The 17,562-nt window shown below is 37.9% G+C and overlaps 10 non-coding genes across 10 annotated transcripts; all 10 read left to right on the plus strand.

The window, feature by feature from the left end:
• The first annotated feature begins 1,004 nt into the window (after positions 1-1,004).
• trnav-cac (transfer RNA valine (anticodon CAC)) lies at positions 1,005-1,077 on the plus strand. The gene has a single exon. It is a non-coding gene; the product is annotated as a tRNA-Val (tRNA).
• A 554-nt stretch (positions 1,078-1,631) lies between these two features.
• trnai-aau (transfer RNA isoleucine (anticodon AAU)) lies at positions 1,632-1,704 on the plus strand. The gene has a single exon. It is a non-coding gene; the product is annotated as a tRNA-Ile (tRNA).
• A 1,397-nt stretch (positions 1,705-3,101) lies between these two features.
• Positions 3,102-3,174, plus strand: trnav-aac (transfer RNA valine (anticodon AAC)). The gene has a single exon. It is a non-coding gene; the product is annotated as a tRNA-Val (tRNA).
• Positions 3,175-3,728: 554 nt separating this feature from the next.
• Positions 3,729-3,801, plus strand: trnav-aac (transfer RNA valine (anticodon AAC)). The gene has a single exon. It is a non-coding gene; the product is annotated as a tRNA-Val (tRNA).
• Positions 3,802-4,150: 349 nt separating this feature from the next.
• On the plus strand, positions 4,151-4,223 carry trnav-uac (transfer RNA valine (anticodon UAC)). Its single transcript has one exon. It is a non-coding gene; the product is annotated as a tRNA-Val (tRNA).
• A 6,005-nt stretch (positions 4,224-10,228) lies between these two features.
• On the plus strand, positions 10,229-10,301 carry trnav-cac (transfer RNA valine (anticodon CAC)). Its single transcript has one exon. It is a non-coding gene; the product is annotated as a tRNA-Val (tRNA).
• Positions 10,302-10,855: 554 nt separating this feature from the next.
• Positions 10,856-10,928, plus strand: trnai-aau (transfer RNA isoleucine (anticodon AAU)). Its single transcript has one exon. It is a non-coding gene; the product is annotated as a tRNA-Ile (tRNA).
• Positions 10,929-12,326: 1,398 nt separating this feature from the next.
• trnav-aac (transfer RNA valine (anticodon AAC)) lies at positions 12,327-12,399 on the plus strand. The gene has a single exon. It is a non-coding gene; the product is annotated as a tRNA-Val (tRNA).
• Positions 12,400-12,953: 554 nt separating this feature from the next.
• Positions 12,954-13,026, plus strand: trnav-aac (transfer RNA valine (anticodon AAC)). The gene has a single exon. It is a non-coding gene; the product is annotated as a tRNA-Val (tRNA).
• Positions 13,027-13,375: 349 nt separating this feature from the next.
• Positions 13,376-13,448, plus strand: trnav-uac (transfer RNA valine (anticodon UAC)). The gene has a single exon. It is a non-coding gene; the product is annotated as a tRNA-Val (tRNA).
• The last annotated feature ends 4,114 nt before the right edge of the window (positions 13,449-17,562 follow it).

The following is a 17,562-nucleotide window of genomic DNA, read 5'->3' on the forward strand; positions in this document are numbered from 1 at the left end:
ATGCGATGTATGTGGACGTTTCCCGGAAACTCTAATGCATTTGTTTATAGAATGTGAGGATTTAAAATATTTTTTTTGTAAAGTTAAGGAAATGTTATGTAGAAACTGGGGGGGAGATTTCGTGAAAAAGTATGCGTGGGAGGAACTTTTGTTATTTGGAGTGTCTGGTAAATGTGAGGGTGTTAATGTGTGTTTGTTGAATATGGTTTTGAGTTTTGTGAGGTATGCTATTTTTTGTAGGAGGAATTATGTTTCTTTTGACAGAAAGAGGGTTCAGGTGTGGAGTATCTTTATAGCACTGTTCAGTAAACACATAGATATGTTGTTTAATTATGGGATGGAACATTTTGATGAATCTTTTGTTGAAGGGAGTGGGTTAATTTCACGAGAGGAGAGTGGAGGTATCACTTACAATTTTTGAAAGCACTGTTTTGATATTTACTTTGTTTTTCATTGGGTCCCTTGAATTTGATAGGGGGTGAATTGTTCACCAGCTTCTGTTAGTCTAGTGTCTTCTGTATTGTTCTCTGTGGATTGTACTGTAAACAGTAGATTGTACTGTAAATATTGTAAACAAACATTTTTGATAATAAAAAAAAAAAAAAAAAAAAAATCACGTTCGCTTCACACGCGAAAGGTCCCTGGTTCGAAACCACGCGGAAACAAAGCTCATTAACACATTCAATTAGTACCACAGAGAATTTCATGAATCCCTTATTTTGGAAATTCGAATACCTGCCATGAATATCTTTAAAATTCGGTTTACTCCTTGCAGTTAATTGTACCAGCAGTTTCTGTACTGTCGTGGTTATCACATTCGCTTTACACGCGAAAGGTCCTCGGTTCGAAACCGGGTGGAAACAATGCTCTTTGACACGTGCAGTAGGCACTATACGTTTAACAGAGAATAGTTATTTTCATAAATTCTGTATTTTGGAAATTCGAATACGTGCCATGAATATCTGTAAAATTCGGTTTACTCCTTGTTGCTAAATGCAGCAGCAGTTTCTGTAGTGTAGTGGTTATCACTTTCGCTTCACACGCGAAAGGTCCCTGGTTCGAAACCAGGCGGAAACAACGCTAATTGACACGTTCAAGAAGTATCATAGTGATAACAGAGAAATTCATTAATGTATTATTTTGGAAATTCGAATACGTGCCATGAATATCGGTAAAATTCGGTTTACTCCTTGCAGTTAATTGTAGCAGCAGTTTCTGTAGTCTAGTGGTTATCACGTCGAACCGAGGAAGCGAAAGGTCCTAGGTTCGAAACCGGGTGGAAACAGTGCTCTTTGACATGTGCAGTAAGTACTATACTTTTAACAGAGAATAGTTATTTTCATAAATACCTAATTTTGGAAATTTGAACGCGTGCCATGAATATCAGTAAAATTCGGTTTACTCCTTGCAATAACTGTAGCAGCAGTTTCTGTAGTGTAGTGGTTATCATGTTTGCTTCACACGCGAAAGGTCCCTGGTTCGAAACCAGCGTATACAATGCTCATTGACACATTCAAGAAGTACTATAGCGGTAACAGAGAATTTCATTAATGCCTTATTTTGGAAATTCGAATACGTGCCATGAATATCTGTAAAATTCGGTTTACTCCTTGTAGCAAAATGTAGCAGCAGTTTCTGTAGTGTAGTGTTTATCACATTTGCTTAATACGCGAAAGGTCCTCGGTTCGAAACCGGGTGGAAACAGTGGTCTTTGACACGTCCAGTAAGGTACTGTACTTTTAAAAGAGAAAAGTTATTTTCATAAATTCTGTATTTTGGAAATTTGAATACGTGCCATGAATATCAGTAAAATTCGGTTTCCTCCTCGTAGCTAAATGTAGCAGCAGTTTCTGTAGTGTAGTGGTTATCATGTTTGCTTCACATGCGAAAAGTCTTTGGTTCGAAACCGGTCGGAAACAACGCTCATTGACACATTCAAGAAGTACTATAGCGGTAACAGAGAATTTCATTAATGCCTTATTTTGGAAATTCAAATACGTGCCATGAATATCTGTAAAATTCGGTTTACTCCTTGCAGAAAAATCAAGCAGCAGTTTCTGTAGTGTAGTGGTTATCACGTTCCCTTTACATGCGAAAGGTCCTCGGTTCGAAACCTGGTGGAAACAGTGCTATTTGACACGTGCAGTAGGTACTGTACTTTTAACAGAGAATAGTTTTTTTCATAAATGCCTAATTTTGGAAATTTGAACGCATGCCATGAATATCTGTAAAATTCAGTTTACTCCTTGCAGATAATTGTAGCAGCAGTTTCTGTAGTGTAGTGGTTATCACGTTTGCTTCACACGTGAAAAGTCCCTGGTTCGAAACTGAAAACGCTCATTGACACATTCAAGAAGTACTATAGCAGTAACAGAGAATTTCATTAGTGCCTTATTTTGGAAATTCGAATACCTGCCATGAATATCTTTAAAATTTGGTTTACTCCTTGCAGCTAATTGTAGCAGCAGTTTCTGTAATGTAGTGGTTATCACATTCTCTTTACACGCGAAAGGTCCTCGGTTTGAAACCGGGCGAAAACAGTGATCTTGACACATGCAGTAGGTACTGTACTTTTAACAGAGAATAGTTATTTTCATAAATTCTGTATTTTTGAAATTCGAATACGTGCCATTAATATCGGTACAATTCGGTTTACTCCTTGCAGCTAATTGTAGCAGCAGTTTCTGTAGTCTAGTGGTTATCACTTCGAACCGAGGACGCGAAAGGTCCTCGGTTCGAAACCGGGTGGAAACAGTGTTCTTTGACATGTGCTGTAGGTACTATACTTTTAACAGAGAATATTTATTTTCATAAATACCTTATTTTGGAAATTTCAACACGTGCCATGAATATCAGTAAAATTCGGTTTACTCCTTGCAAAAACTATAGCAGCAGTTTCTGTATTGTAGTGGTTATCATGTTTGCTTCACACGCGAAAGGTCCCTGGTTCGAAACCAGGCGGAAACAACGCTCATTGACACAATCAAGAAGTACTATAGCGGTAACAGAGAAATTCATTAATGCCTTATATTGGAAATTCGAATACGTGCCATGAATATCTGTAAAATTCGGTTTACTCCTTGTAGCAAAATGTAGCAGCAGTTTCTGTAGTGTAGTGGTTATCACGTTCGCTTAACACGCGAAAGGTCCTCGGTTCGAAACCGGGTGGAAACAGTGCTCTTTGACACGTCCAGTAAGGTACTGTACTTTTAACAGAGAAAAGTTAATTTCATAAATTCTGTTTTTTGGAAGTTTGAATACGTGCCATGAATATCAGTCAAAATCGGGTTACTCCTTGTAGCAAAATGTAGCAGCAGTTTCTGTAGTGTAGTGGTTATCACGTTCGCTTAACATGCGAAAGGTCCTCGGTTCAAAACCTGGTGGAAACAGTGCTCTTTGACATGTGCAGTATGTACTGTACTTTTAACAGAGAAAAGTTATTTTCATATATTCTGTATTTTGTAAATTCGAATACGTGCCATGAATATCTGTAAAATTTGGTTTACTCCTTGCAGAAATATCAAGCAGCAGTTTCTGTAGTGTAGTGGTTATCACGTTTGCTTCACACGCGAAAGGTCCCCGGTTCGAAACCAGGCGGAAACAACGCTCATCGACACATTCAATAAGTACCACAGAGAAGTTCATGAATCCCTTACTTTGGAAATTTGAATACGTTCCATGAATATCTGTAAAATTCGGTTTACTCCTTGCAGCTAATTGTAGAAGCAGTTTCTGTAGTGTAGTGGTTATCACGTTCGCTTAACACGCGAAAGGTCCTCGGATCGAAACCGGGCGGAAACAGTGCTCTTTAACACGTGCAGTAGGTACTTTACTTTTAACAGAGAATAGTTATTTTCATAAATACCTAATTTTGGAAATTTGATCACGTGCCATGTTTATCAGTAAAATTCGGTTTAACTCCATGCAAGATAATTGTAGCAGCAGTTTCTGTAGTGTAGTGGTTATCACATTTGCTTCACACGCGAAAGGTCCCTGGTTCGAAACCGGGCGGAAACAACGCTCATTGACACATTCAAGAAGTACTATAGCGGTAACAGAGAATTTCATTGATGCCTTATTTGGAAATTCGAATACGTGCCATGAATATCTGTAAAATTCGGTTTACTCCTTGCAGAAAAATCAAGCAGCAGTTTCTGTAGTGTAGTGGTTATCATGTTCGCTTTACACGCGAAAGGTCCTCGGTTCGAACCCGGGTGGAAACAGTGCTATTTGACACGTGCAGTAGGTACTGTACTTCTAACAGAGAAAAGTTATTTTCATAATTCTGTATTTTGGAAATTCGAATACGTGCCATGAATATCTGTAAAATTCGGTTTACTCCTTGCAGATAATTGTAGCAGCAGTTTCTGTAGTGTAGTGGTTATCACGTTCGCTTCACACGCCCCTTTTTGGAGTTTCAGGAAGTGGAAGAGAAGCAGGTGTCTGAGTGCTTGAGAGAGAATATCGTTGTTTTTGGAGGTCTATTTGCTTTATAAGTTTATAAGTTTGTGAGTGACTGTAGTGAAGTTTCTGTGAAACTTTTTTGCTATTGTCCCCCATCAGCGTGAGCTGTTTGGGGGATATTGCTTAAAATAACCGGACGGACAACATGGCTTCGACATCAAGAATACAAACGACGACGAGAAAGGACAACAGTGAAATCAGAATGTTAAACGAAGAACTGAAAAAAAGAACATATGAGAAGGAACTGACGGTGAACGTGGAAATAAGTGGAGAAGGGAAAATAACAACGATGGAATTGCTGAGAGGAATAAAGGAAGTTTGCGGAGCAATACTGGGATGTCGAATGAAAGACGGAAATAAGTATGAAATAACAATGTCTCATGTAAATGGAAAAGAAAGACTAATAGACGGGCTAAAGATAAAGAACTGTCAAATCATGGCTAAAGAATTAGGGAACGATGAGCTAGTGGTGTCCTTTTTGAACTTGCCCGCATACATTACAGATGAGGAGATAGAAGAGAAACTAAAAGGCTGGAATGTGAAGGCGACCACGCCAATCAAGAGGAGGATGTGGCCAGGAACGGACATTGTAGATGGGATGAGATTTTGCAAGGTAAAGTTTACAGACAATGTGCAATCCTTGCCATATTCTACTAAATTTAACACTGTCGAGGGATTTGAATATTTTCGTGTAATCCACGACAATCAAGTGAAGGTATGTAGATTATGTATTCAGCCGGGGCACATACTAAAGGAATGTCCGGAATTCACATGCCACAAATGTAGTGAACAAGGGCATTATGCCAGAGAATGTCGGAACATAGGAAATGTGTGCAAAATGTGTGACAGACCCAAAGTTAGATGTAGCTGTAATAAGGGAGAAGATCACTTACTTTTGCAAACAATGGACCTCACGTCTGAGGAAGGGGAGGGGAGTGTGCCGATGGAGAGAGAGGATGAGAGTGACATGGAGAGTGTGACTCCAGAGACAATGGCAGATAAGCTTGAAGAGCCTGTAATGTCTTATGGCAAAGCACGAGACGGGGTTTTAGTCTCTGCTGCTGACATGATGGGTGAAATACATACACAGCTGGAGATGGTGCAAGGTGCTTCTCAGGTGCCTGAGCCAGCTTTAAGCCTGTGTGAGAATTACACCAAAGAGTGGGTTGGGTCCACTGAAGTCACGGGCACTGTTAAAGTGCACTTTTCAAAAGGCTTCACAGCCGCTCCCCCCAAAAATCCAAATAAAGAGACGGATGATGAAATAGATGGTGAGGATCTTCAGTTGTTTGTAAAAAATAAGAGGTCATTGTCGAAAACCAGGGAGATGATGGGATTTGGAAAAGTAGGATTTGAAAGGACTTGTTTGACTCTGATTATACTTCTGCAAACATTAATAATGATTACAGTCACATCCCTAAACGGTAACAGTTTGAGAAAATTTGAGCAGGTATTAGTGTCTGTTAAGGCAGACATGTTGTGTTTTCAAGAGACCAATTGGACAGAATCCAAAATGCAGGAGATTAAGAGTAAATGGTCTGATTTAATTTTTTGTAGTCATGGAGGAGATAAAACATGTGGTGTGGCTATTTTGATAAAAAATTATGTGGTGCAGAATGTAAAACAAATATATGCTGACAATGATGGTAGACTTATTGTAAATGAATTTGAAGTTCAAAATGTAGTTTTTCGTTTAATTAATGTTTATGCTTCAAATATTGAATCTGAAAGGAGAGAAATGTTTCACAAATTAAAAACACTGTGCTCAGAAAACTGTATACTGATTTTAATGTGAGGTGTAGTAGAATGGATGCCTCTAGTTGTGCTAAATTCAGATATGACTCTTCTAGAAATGCATTATGGAAACTTATGAATGAGGAGAATCTAGTAGATATATGGAGGGCTGAAAATCCAAACAGAAGAGTATTCTCTAGAAGGCAGGTGGTTCTAAAGGAATTAAAACAAAGCAGAATTGATTTATGTCTAGCAAAACAAGAATTGTTTCATATACATATACAAGGTGTCATATACCTTTACAGCATATAGTGATCATGCAGTAATGTCATTTGAAATGGGTTTTGGTGTGGAGAGGAGAGGGGGAGGTGTATGGTGTTTAAATGCCAGTCTGTTAAAGGAGGAAGGATATAGAAATGAAATTGTTGAATGTATTAATGATGAAATGTCTAATGTACTGTTAAAAGAGAATGTGTGTTTATGGTGGGAGGAAGTGAAAGTAAAAGTAAAAAATAGGAGTATTAGGTACGCAAAAAATCATAACCGGTTAGATAAGCAGAAAGAAATAATGCTTAGGAATAGGATGTTGCATGAACTTGAAAAGGCTGATACGGATCCAGACTATGATGTTGTGAATTATTTGAAAATCCATGCAGAGCTGGGTAGTTATGAAAAAAAGAAATGTTTGGGTGCTATTGTTAGGAGCAGGGCACAGTACGCTTTGGAGGGAGAGAAATGTACATCCTTTTTTTGGGTCTGGAAAAAAGAAAACAAACTAAGAGTTACATTGTAGAGTTGGAAGATGAAAGAGGTGTAAAGGTAAACGATTTTGTTGGGATCTTAGAGACAGTTGAAAACTTTTACAGAAATCTTTACAAAAAGAATGATGTAGATAAAGTGTGTGTTGTAAAAGTGTTGGATACAATTAGTGCCAAAGTATCGCGGGCAGAGAGAATGATGTGTGATGAAGAGATTTCGATTATGGAAATCAAGGAAGCGATTGTTAGCACGCAAGGTAATAAAAGTCCGGGTTTGGACGGTTTAACAAATGAGTTCTATAAAGTCTTTGTAGATATTTTGGCACCCATTTTAGTGAGGGTGTTTCATTATATGGAAGAGAATAAGGAAATCCCTGAGTCTATGTCAACTGGAATGTTAACGATCTTATTCAAAAATAGGGGCAGTAGATTAAAGTTAGAAAATTATAGGCCTATTAGCCTTCTAAATTCGGACTATAAGATACTGACTAAAGTGTTAGCGAATAGGATGAAAAAGGTGATTGGGAGTATTATTGAATCAACACAAGCCTACGGCATACCTGGAAGAGATATTGCAGATGTAATTTGTACAATTAGGGATGTTGTTAATCAAATGAAAAATGAAGGTGGTATAGTTTTAAGTTTGGATTTTAACAAAGCTTTTGATAGAGTGGAGCACAGCTTTTTATTACAAACTATGGAGAGGTTTGGGTTTGGGCCAAAGTTTGTATCTTGGATCAACCTGTTGTATAGTGGGGCTAAAAGTTGTGTGAAATGTAACGGAGTGTTAACAGATACTTTCCCTGTGGAGAGGTCAGTAAGGCAGGGCTGTCCTTTGTCAGCTCTGCTGTACAGTGTTTCTACAGAACCGTTAGCTACATTGATAAATAGTAATAAAGTAGTAAGGGGTGTTGGAATCCCAGGTGGTGGTGTCAGTGTTGTACATCAGTACGCTGATGACACTACTTGTACTGTGAAGGATATAGAAAGTATTGGAAGCATTATGGAAATCATAGATATATATGGCAAGGCATCGGGTGCTAAAGTTAATATAGAGAAGACTGAAATAATGTTTGTTGGGGATATCAATGTAAAAGGGTGTGAGATTCCATTCAAGAGCGCAAAGGATTTTATTAAAGTGCTGGGAGTAAACATTGGTGTAAAGGAGAAAGAGGCAAAAGATATAACTTGGACTGGGATCCTTAATAAAGTCAAGCTAACGTTGAATTTCTGGAAAAATAGAAAACTTAAGTTACAAGGGAAAGTAATTGTTGCAAATGCTTTGGTATTATCCAAATTTGTGTATGTTTTGGGAGTCCTGGACATGCCGGAGTGGGTCCTAAATGAATTGAATAATGTGGTGTCAAATGTTATATGGGATGGTAAAGGAGTGAGAATAGCTCAGAAAACATTGATTGCTGACTATGTGGATGGAGGTTTAAAACTTGTAGATTTAGATGTCAAAAGAAAAGCTATTAGGATAAAAACAGTAAAGAAATATTTGTATGACAGTGAAGATTATGGCTGGAAACACTTCTTTAAAGTCTACTTAGAGGAGAGTGGTGGTTGTGAGGATAATGGTTTATTGATGGGGCTTAAAAGGGCAATGTTTGAAAAGGTACCAGATTTTTATAAAGAGGTGCTAAATGCATGGGCAGAGTTGTTGCCTAATGTATATTATGAATGTGGACATATTGACCTGATTATGAATCAACCTATATTTCTGAATGAGAAAATCAAGAACAAAGAAAAAGTTTTGTATAATAAAGTATTTATGAGTGCAGGTCTACGGCAAATAAAAGATTATACATATGAGGTAATTCCAGGGTTTTTACCTGGGGAAGCTATTTTTGACATAATCAATGAATGGGATGAAGAGGTGGGAAGGGGAACAGTGAATAATATGTATAACAAGATAAAGAATAGTATACCAAGAGAATGGGTTGATTTAATAAATAGTGAAGTTGAAAGAGAAGATTTATTTGTATTTCCTAATTTGTTCATTGGTAGCAGTAAGAAGAAAGTACATTTATCTAGTATACCAGTGAAAAGATTGTATAGAATAATGGTAGGAAAAGTGTGTAGAAGGCCGGCTGCTGAGAAATTTTGGAAAGTAGTTTTTCCGGAATTAGATGAAAAAAAGATATGGGAAAATTTAAATGTAAAATATAATAGTAAGGAGTGTGAAAATAATGATTTCAAATTAAGACATAATAGAATATTTACAAAGGTGGTGTTAAAGCAAATTAATGGTGAGATAGAAAGAGAATGCGATGTATGTGGACGTTTCCCGGAAACTCTAATGCATTTGTTTATAGAATGTGAGGATTTAAAATATTTTTTTTGTAAAGTTAAGGAAATGTTATGTAGAAACTGGGGGGGAGATTTCGTGAAAAAGTATGCGTGGGAGGAACTTTTGTTATTTGGAGTGTCTGGTAAATGTGAGGGTGTTAATGTGTGTTTGTTGAATATGGTTTTGAGTTTTGTGAGGTATGCTATTTTTTGTAGGAGGAATTATGTTTCTTTTGACAGAAAGAGGGTTCAGGTGTGGAGTATCTTTATAGCACTGTTCAGTAAACACATAGATATGTTGTTTAATTATGGGATGGAACATTTTGATGAATCTTTTGTTGAAGGGAGTGGGTTAATTTCACGAGAGGAGAGTGGAGGTATCACTTACAATTTTTGAAAGCACTGTTTTGATATTTACTTTGTTTTTCATTGGGTCCCTTGAATTTGATAGGGGGTGAATTGTTCACCAGCTTCTGTTAGTCTAGTGTCTTCTGTATTGTTCTCTGTGGATTGTACTGTAAACAGTAGATTGTACTGTAAATATTGTAAACAAACATTTTTGATAATAAAAAAAAAAAAAAAAAAAAAATCACGTTCGCTTCACACGCGAAAGGTCCCTGGTTCGAAACCACGCGGAAACAAAGCTCATTAACACATTCAATTAGTACCACAGAGAATTTCATGAATCCCTTATTTTGGAAATTCGAATACCTGCCATGAATATCTTTAAAATTCGGTTTACTCCTTGCAGTTAATTGTACCAGCAGTTTCTGTACTGTCGTGGTTATCACATTCGCTTTACACGCGAAAGGTCCTCGGTTCGAAACCGGGTGGAAACAATGCTCTTTGACACGTGCAGTAGGCACTATACGTTTAACAGAGAATAGTTATTTTCATAAATTCTGTATTTTGGAAATTCGAATACGTGCCATGAATATCTGTAAAATTCGGTTTACTCCTTGTTGCTAAATGCAGCAGCAGTTTCTGTAGTGTAGTGGTTATCACTTTCGCTTCACACGCGAAAGGTCCCTGGTTCGAAACCAGGCGGAAACAACGCTAATTGACACGTTCAAGAAGTATCATAGTGATAACAGAGAAATTCATTAATGTATTATTTTGGAAATTCGAATACGTGCCATGAATATCGGTAAAATTCGGTTTACTCCTTGCAGTTAATTGTAGCAGCAGTTTCTGTAGTCTAGTGGTTATCACGTCGAACCGAGGAAGCGAAAGGTCCTAGGTTCGAAACCGGGTGGAAACAGTGCTCTTTGACATGTGCAGTAAGTACTATACTTTTAACAGAGAATAGTTATTTTCATAAATACCTAATTTTGGAAATTTGAACGCGTGCCATGAATATCAGTAAAATTCGGTTTACTCCTTGCAATAACTGTAGCAGCAGTTTCTGTAGTGTAGTGGTTATCATGTTTGCTTCACACGCGAAAGGTCCCTGGTTCGAAACCAGCGTATACAATGCTCATTGACACATTCAAGAAGTACTATAGCGGTAACAGAGAATTTCATTAATGCCTTATTTTGGAAATTCGAATACGTGCCATGAATATCTGTAAAATTCGGTTTACTCCTTGTAGCAAAATGTAGCAGCAGTTTCTGTAGTGTAGTGTTTATCACATTTGCTTAATACGCGAAAGGTCCTCGGTTCGAAACCGGGTGGAAACAGTGGTCTTTGACACGTCCAGTAAGGTACTGTACTTTTAAAAGAGAAAAGTTATTTTCATAAATTCTGTATTTTGGAAATTTGAATACGTGCCATGAATATCAGTAAAATTCGGTTTCCTCCTCGTAGCTAAATGTAGCAGCAGTTTCTGTAGTGTAGTGGTTATCATGTTTGCTTCACATGCGAAAAGTCTTTGGTTCGAAACCGGTCGGAAACAACGCTCATTGACACATTCAAGAAGTACTATAGCGGTAACAGAGAATTTCATTAATGCCTTATTTTGGAAATTCAAATACGTGCCATGAATATCTGTAAAATTCGGTTTACTCCTTGCAGAAAAATCAAGCAGCAGTTTCTGTAGTGTAGTGGTTATCACGTTCCCTTTACATGCGAAAGGTCCTCGGTTCGAAACCTGGTGGAAACAGTGCTATTTGACACGTGCAGTAGGTACTGTACTTTTAACAGAGAATAGTTTTTTTCATAAATGCCTAATTTTGGAAATTTGAACGCATGCCATGAATATCTGTAAAATTCAGTTTACTCCTTGCAGATAATTGTAGCAGCAGTTTCTGTAGTGTAGTGGTTATCACGTTTGCTTCACACGTGAAAAGTCCCTGGTTCGAAACTGAAAACGCTCATTGACACATTCAAGAAGTACTATAGCAGTAACAGAGAATTTCATTAGTGCCTTATTTTGGAAATTCGAATACCTGCCATGAATATCTTTAAAATTTGGTTTACTCCTTGCAGCTAATTGTAGCAGCAGTTTCTGTAATGTAGTGGTTATCACATTCTCTTTACACGCGAAAGGTCCTCGGTTTGAAACCGGGCGAAAACAGTGATCTTTGACACATGCAGTAGGTACTGTACTTTTAACAGAGAATAGTTATTTTCATAAATTCTGTATTTTTGAAATTCGAATACGTGCCATTAATATCGGTACAATTCGGTTTACTCCTTGCAGCTAATTGTAGCAGCAGTTTCTGTAGTCTAGTGGTTATCACTTCGAACCGAGGACGCGAAAGGTCCTCGGTTCGAAACCGGGTGGAAACAGTGTTCTTTGACATGTGCTGTAGGTACTATACTTTTAACAGAGAATATTTATTTTCATAAATACCTTATTTTGGAAATTTCAACACGTGCCATGAATATCAGTAAAATTCGGTTTACTCCTTGCAAAAACTATAGCAGCAGTTTCTGTATTGTAGTGGTTATCATGTTTGCTTCACACGCGAAAGGTCCCTGGTTCGAAACCAGGCGGAAACAACGCTCATTGACACAATCAAGAAGTACTATAGCGGTAACAGAGAAATTCATTAATGCCTTATATTGGAAATTCGAATACGTGCCATGAATATCTGTAAAATTCGGTTTACTCCTTGTAGCAAAATGTAGCAGCAGTTTCTGTAGTGTAGTGGTTATCACGTTCGCTTAACACGCGAAAGGTCCTCGGTTCGAAACCGGGTGGAAACAGTGCTCTTTGACACGTCCAGTAAGGTACTGTACTTTTAACAGAGAAAAGTTAATTTCATAAATTCTGTTTTTTGGAAGTTTGAATACGTGCCATGAATATCAGTCAAAATCGGGTTACTCCTTGTAGCAAAATGTAGCAGCAGTTTCTGTAGTGTAGTGGTTATCACGTTCGCTTAACATGCGAAAGGTCCTCGGTTCAAAACCTGGTGGAAACAGTGCTCTTTGACATGTGCAGTATGTACTGTACTTTTAACAGAGAAAAGTTATTTTCATATATTCTGTATTTTGTAAATTCGAATACGTGCCATGAATATCTGTAAAATTTGGTTTACTCCTTGCAGAAATATCAAGCAGCAGTTTCTGTAGTGTAGTGGTTATCACGTTTGCTTCACACGCGAAAGGTCCCCGGTTCGAAACCAGGCGGAAACAACGCTCATCGACACATTCAATAAGTACCACAGAGAAGTTCATGAATCCCTTACTTTGGAAATTTGAATACGTTCCATGAATATCTGTAAAATTCGGTTTACTCCTTGCAGCTAATTGTAGAAGCAGTTTCTGTAGTGTAGTGGTTATCACGTTCGCTTAACACGCGAAAGGTCCTCGGATCGAAACCGGGCGGAAACAGTGCTCTTTAACACGTGCAGTAGGTACTTTACTTTTAACAGAGAATAGTTATTTTCATAAATACCTAATTTTGGAAATTTGATCACGTGCCATGTTTATCAGTAAAATTCGGTTTACTCCATGCAAGATAATTGTAGCAGCAGTTTCTGTAGTGTAGTGGTTATCACATTTGCTTCACACGCGAAAGGTCCCTGGTTCGAAACCGGGCGGAAACAACGCTCATTGACACATTCAAGAAGTACTATAGCGGTAACAGAGAATTTCATTGATGCCTTATTTTGGAAATTCGAATACGTGCCATGAATATCTGTAAAATTCGGTTTACTCCTTGCAGAAAAATCAAGCAGCAGTTTCTGTAGTGTAGTGGTTATCATGTTCGCTTTACACGCGAAAGGTCCTCGGTTCGAACCCGGGTGGAAACAGTGCTATTTGACACGTGCAGTAGGTACTGTACTTCTAACAGAGAAAAGTTATTTTCATAAATTCTGTATTTTGGAAATTCGAATACGTGCCATGAATATCTGTAAAATTCGGTTTACTCCTTGCAGATAATTGTAGCAGCAGTTTCTGTAGTGTAGTGGTTATCACGTTCGCTTCACACGCCCCTTTTTGGAGTTTCAGGAAGTGGAAGAGAAGCAGGTGTCTGAGTGCTTGAGAGAGAATATCGTTGTTTTTGGAGGTCTATTTGCTTTATAAGTTTATAAGTTTGTGAGTGACTGTAGTGAAGTTTCTGTGAAACTTTTTTGCTATTGTCCCCCATCAGCGTGAGCTGTTTGGGGGATATTGCTTAAAATAACCGGACGGACAACATGGCTTCGACATCAAGAATACAAACGACGACGAGAAAGGACAACAGTGAAATCAGAATGTTAAACGAAGAACTGAAAAAAAGAACATATGAGAAGGAACTGACGGTGAACGTGGAAATAAGTGGAGAAGGGAAAATAACAACGATGGAATTGCTGAGAGGAATAAAGGAAGTTTGCGGAGCAATACTGGGATGTCGAATGAAAGACGGAAATAAGTATGAAATAACAATGTCTCATGTAAATGGAAAAGAAAGACTAATAGACGGGCTAAAGATAAAGAACTGTCAAATCATGGCTAAAGAATTAGGGAACGATGAGCTGGTGGTGTCCTTTTTGAACTTGCCCGCATACATTACGGATGAGGAGATAGAAGAGAAACTAAAAGGCTGGAATGTGAAGGCGACCACGCCAATCAAGAGGAGGATGTGGCCAGGAACGGACATTGTAGATGGGACGAGATTTTGCAAGGTAAAGTTTACAGACAATGTGCAATCCTTGCCATATTCTACTAAATTTAACACTGTCGAGGGATTTGAATATTTTCGTGTAATCCACGACAATCAAGTGAAGGTATGTAGATTATGTATTCAGCCGGGGCACATACTAAAGGAATGTCCGGAATTCACATGCCACAAATGTAGTGAACAAGGGCATTATGCCAGAGAATGTCGGAACATAGGAAATGTGTGCAAAATGTGTGACAGACCCAAAGTTAGATGTAGCTGTAATAAGGGAGAAGATCACTTACTTTTGCAAACAATGGACCTCACGTCTGAGGAAGGGGAGGGGAGTGTGCCGATGGAGAGAGAGGATGAGAGTGACATGGAGAGTGTGACTCCAGAGACAATGGCAGATAAGCTTGAAGAGCCTGTAATGTCTTATGGCAAAGCACGAGACGGGGTTTTAGTCTCTGCTGCTGACAAGGTGGAACAGCAGCACATGATGGGTGAAATACATACACAGGTGGAGATGGTGCAAGGTGCTTCTCAGGTGCCTGAGCCAGCTTTAAGCCTGTGTGAGAATTACACCAAAGAGTGGGTTGGGTCCACTGAAGTCACGGGCACTGTTAAAGCGCACTTTTCAAAAGGCTTCACAGCCGCTCCCCCCAAAAATCCAAATAAAGAGACGGATGATGAAATAGATGGTGAGGATCTTCAGTTGTTTGTAAAAAATAAGAGGTCATTGTCGAAAACCAGGGAGATGATGGGATTTGGAAAAAAGAAAAAGTAGGATTTGAAAGGACTTGTTTGACTCTGATTATACTTCTGCAAACATTAATAATGATTACAGTCGCATCCCTAAACGGTAACAGTTTGAGAAACATGAGAAAATTTGAGCAGGTATTAGTGTCTGTTAAGGCAGACATGTTGTGTTTTCAAGAGACCAATTGGACAGAATCCAAAATGCAGGAGATTAAGAGTAAATGGTCTGATTTAATTTTTTGTAGTCATGGAGGAGATAAAACATGTGGTGTGGCTATTTTGATAAAAAATGATGTGGTGCAGAATGTAAAACAAATATATGCTGACAATGATGGTAGACTTATTGTGATTGAATTTGAAGTTCAAAATGTAGTTTTTCGTTTAATTAATGTTTATGCTTCAAATATTGAATCTGAAAGGAGAGAAATGTTTCACAAATTAAAAACACTGTGCTCAGAAAACTGTATACTGATAGGAGATTTTAATGTGAGGTGTAGTAGAATGGATGCCTCTAGTTGTGCTAAATTCAGATATGACTCTTCTAGAAATGCATTATGGAAACTTATGAATGAGGAGAATCTAGTAGATATATGGAGGGCTGAAAATCCAAACAGAAGAGTATTCTCTAGAAGGCAGGTGGTTCTAAAGGAATTAAAACAAAGCAGAATTGATTTATGTCTAGCAAAACAAGAATTGGTGCAGAATGTTAAGAAGGTGTCATATACCTTTACAGCATATAGTGATCATGCAGTAATGTCATTTGAAATGGGTTTTGGTGTGGAGAGGAGAGGGGGAGGTGTATGGTGTTTAAATGCCAGTCTGTTAAAGGAAGAAGAATATAGAAATGAAATTGTTGAATGTATTAATGATGAAATGTCTAATGTACTGTTAAAAGAGAATGTGTGTTTATGGTGGGAGGAAGTGAAAGCAAAAGTAAAAAATAGGAGTATTAGGTACGCAAAAAATCATAACCGGTTAGATAAGCAGAAAGAAATAATGCTTAGGAATAGGATGTTGCATGAACTTGAAAAGGCTGATACGGATCCAGACTATGATGTTGTGAATTATTTGAAAATCCATGCAGAGCTGGGTAGTTATGAAAAAAAGAAATGTTTGGGTGCTATTGTTAGGAGCAGGGCACAGTACGCTTTGGAGGGAGAGAAATGTACATCCTTTTTTTTGGGTCTGGAAAAAAGAAAACAAACTAAGAGTTACATTGTAGAGTTGGAAGATGAAAGAGGTGTAAAGGTAAACGATTTTGTTGGGATCTTAGAGACAGTTGAAAACTTTTACAGAAATCTTTACAAAAAGAATGATGTAGAGAAAGTGTGTGTTGTAAAAGTGTTGGATACAATTAGTGCCAAAGTATCGCAGGCAGAGAGAATGATGTGTGATGAAGAGATTTCGATTATGGAAATCAAGGAAGCAATTGTTAGCACGCAAGGTAATAAAAGTCCGGGTTTGGACGGTTTAACAAATGAGTTCTATAAAGTCTTTGTAGATATTTTGGCACCCATTTTAGTGAGGGTGTTTCATTATATGGAAGAGAATAAGGAAATCCCTGAGTCTATGTCAACTGGAATGTTAACGATCTTATTCAAAAATAGGGGCAGTAGATTAAAGTTAGAAAATTATAGGCCTATTAGCCTTCTAAATTCGGACTATAAGATACTGACTAAAGTGTTAGCGAATAGGATGAAAAAGGTGATTGGGAGTATTATTGAATCAACACAAGCCTACGGCATACCTGGAAGAGATATTGCAGATGTAATTTGTACAATTAGGGATGTTGTTAATCAAATGAAAAATGAAGGTGGTATAGTTTTAAGTTTGGATTTTAACAAAGCTTTTGATAGAGTGGAGCACAGCTTTTTATTACAAACTATGGAGAGGTTTGGGTTTGGGCCAAAGTTTGTATCTTGGATCAACCTGTTGTATAGTGGGGCTAAAAGTTGTGTGAAATGTAACGGAGTGTTAACAGATACTTTCCCTGTGGAGAGGTCAGTAAGGCAGGGCTGTCCTTTGTCAGCTCTGCTGTACAGTGTTTCTACAGAACCGTTAGCTACATTGATAAATAGTAATAAAGAAGTAAGGGGTGTTGGAATCCCAGGTGGTGGTGTCAGTGTTGTACATCAGTACGCTGATGACACTACTTGTACTGTGAAGGATATAGAAAGTATTGGAAGCATTATGGAAATCATAGATATATATGGCAAGGCATCGGGTGCTAAAGTTAATATAGAGAAGACTGAAATAATGTTTGTTGGGGATATCAATGTAAAAGGGTGTGAGATTCCATTCAAGAGCGCAAAGGATTTTATTAAAGTGCTGGGAGTAAACATTGGTGTAAAGGAGAAAGAGGCAAAAGATATAACTTGGACTGGGATCCTTAATAAAGTCAAGCTAACGTTGAATTTCTGGAAAAATAGAAAACTTAAGTTACAAGGGAAAGTAATTGTTGCAAATGCTTTGGTATTATCCAAATTTGTGTATGTTTTGGGAGTCCTGGACATGCCGGAGTGGGT

The sequence above is a fragment of the Salmo trutta genome, unplaced genomic scaffold (genome assembly GCF_901001165.1).
Source record: "Salmo trutta unplaced genomic scaffold, fSalTru1.1, whole genome shotgun sequence".
NCBI classification, from domain to species: Eukaryota; Metazoa; Chordata; class Actinopteri; order Salmoniformes; family Salmonidae; genus Salmo; species Salmo trutta.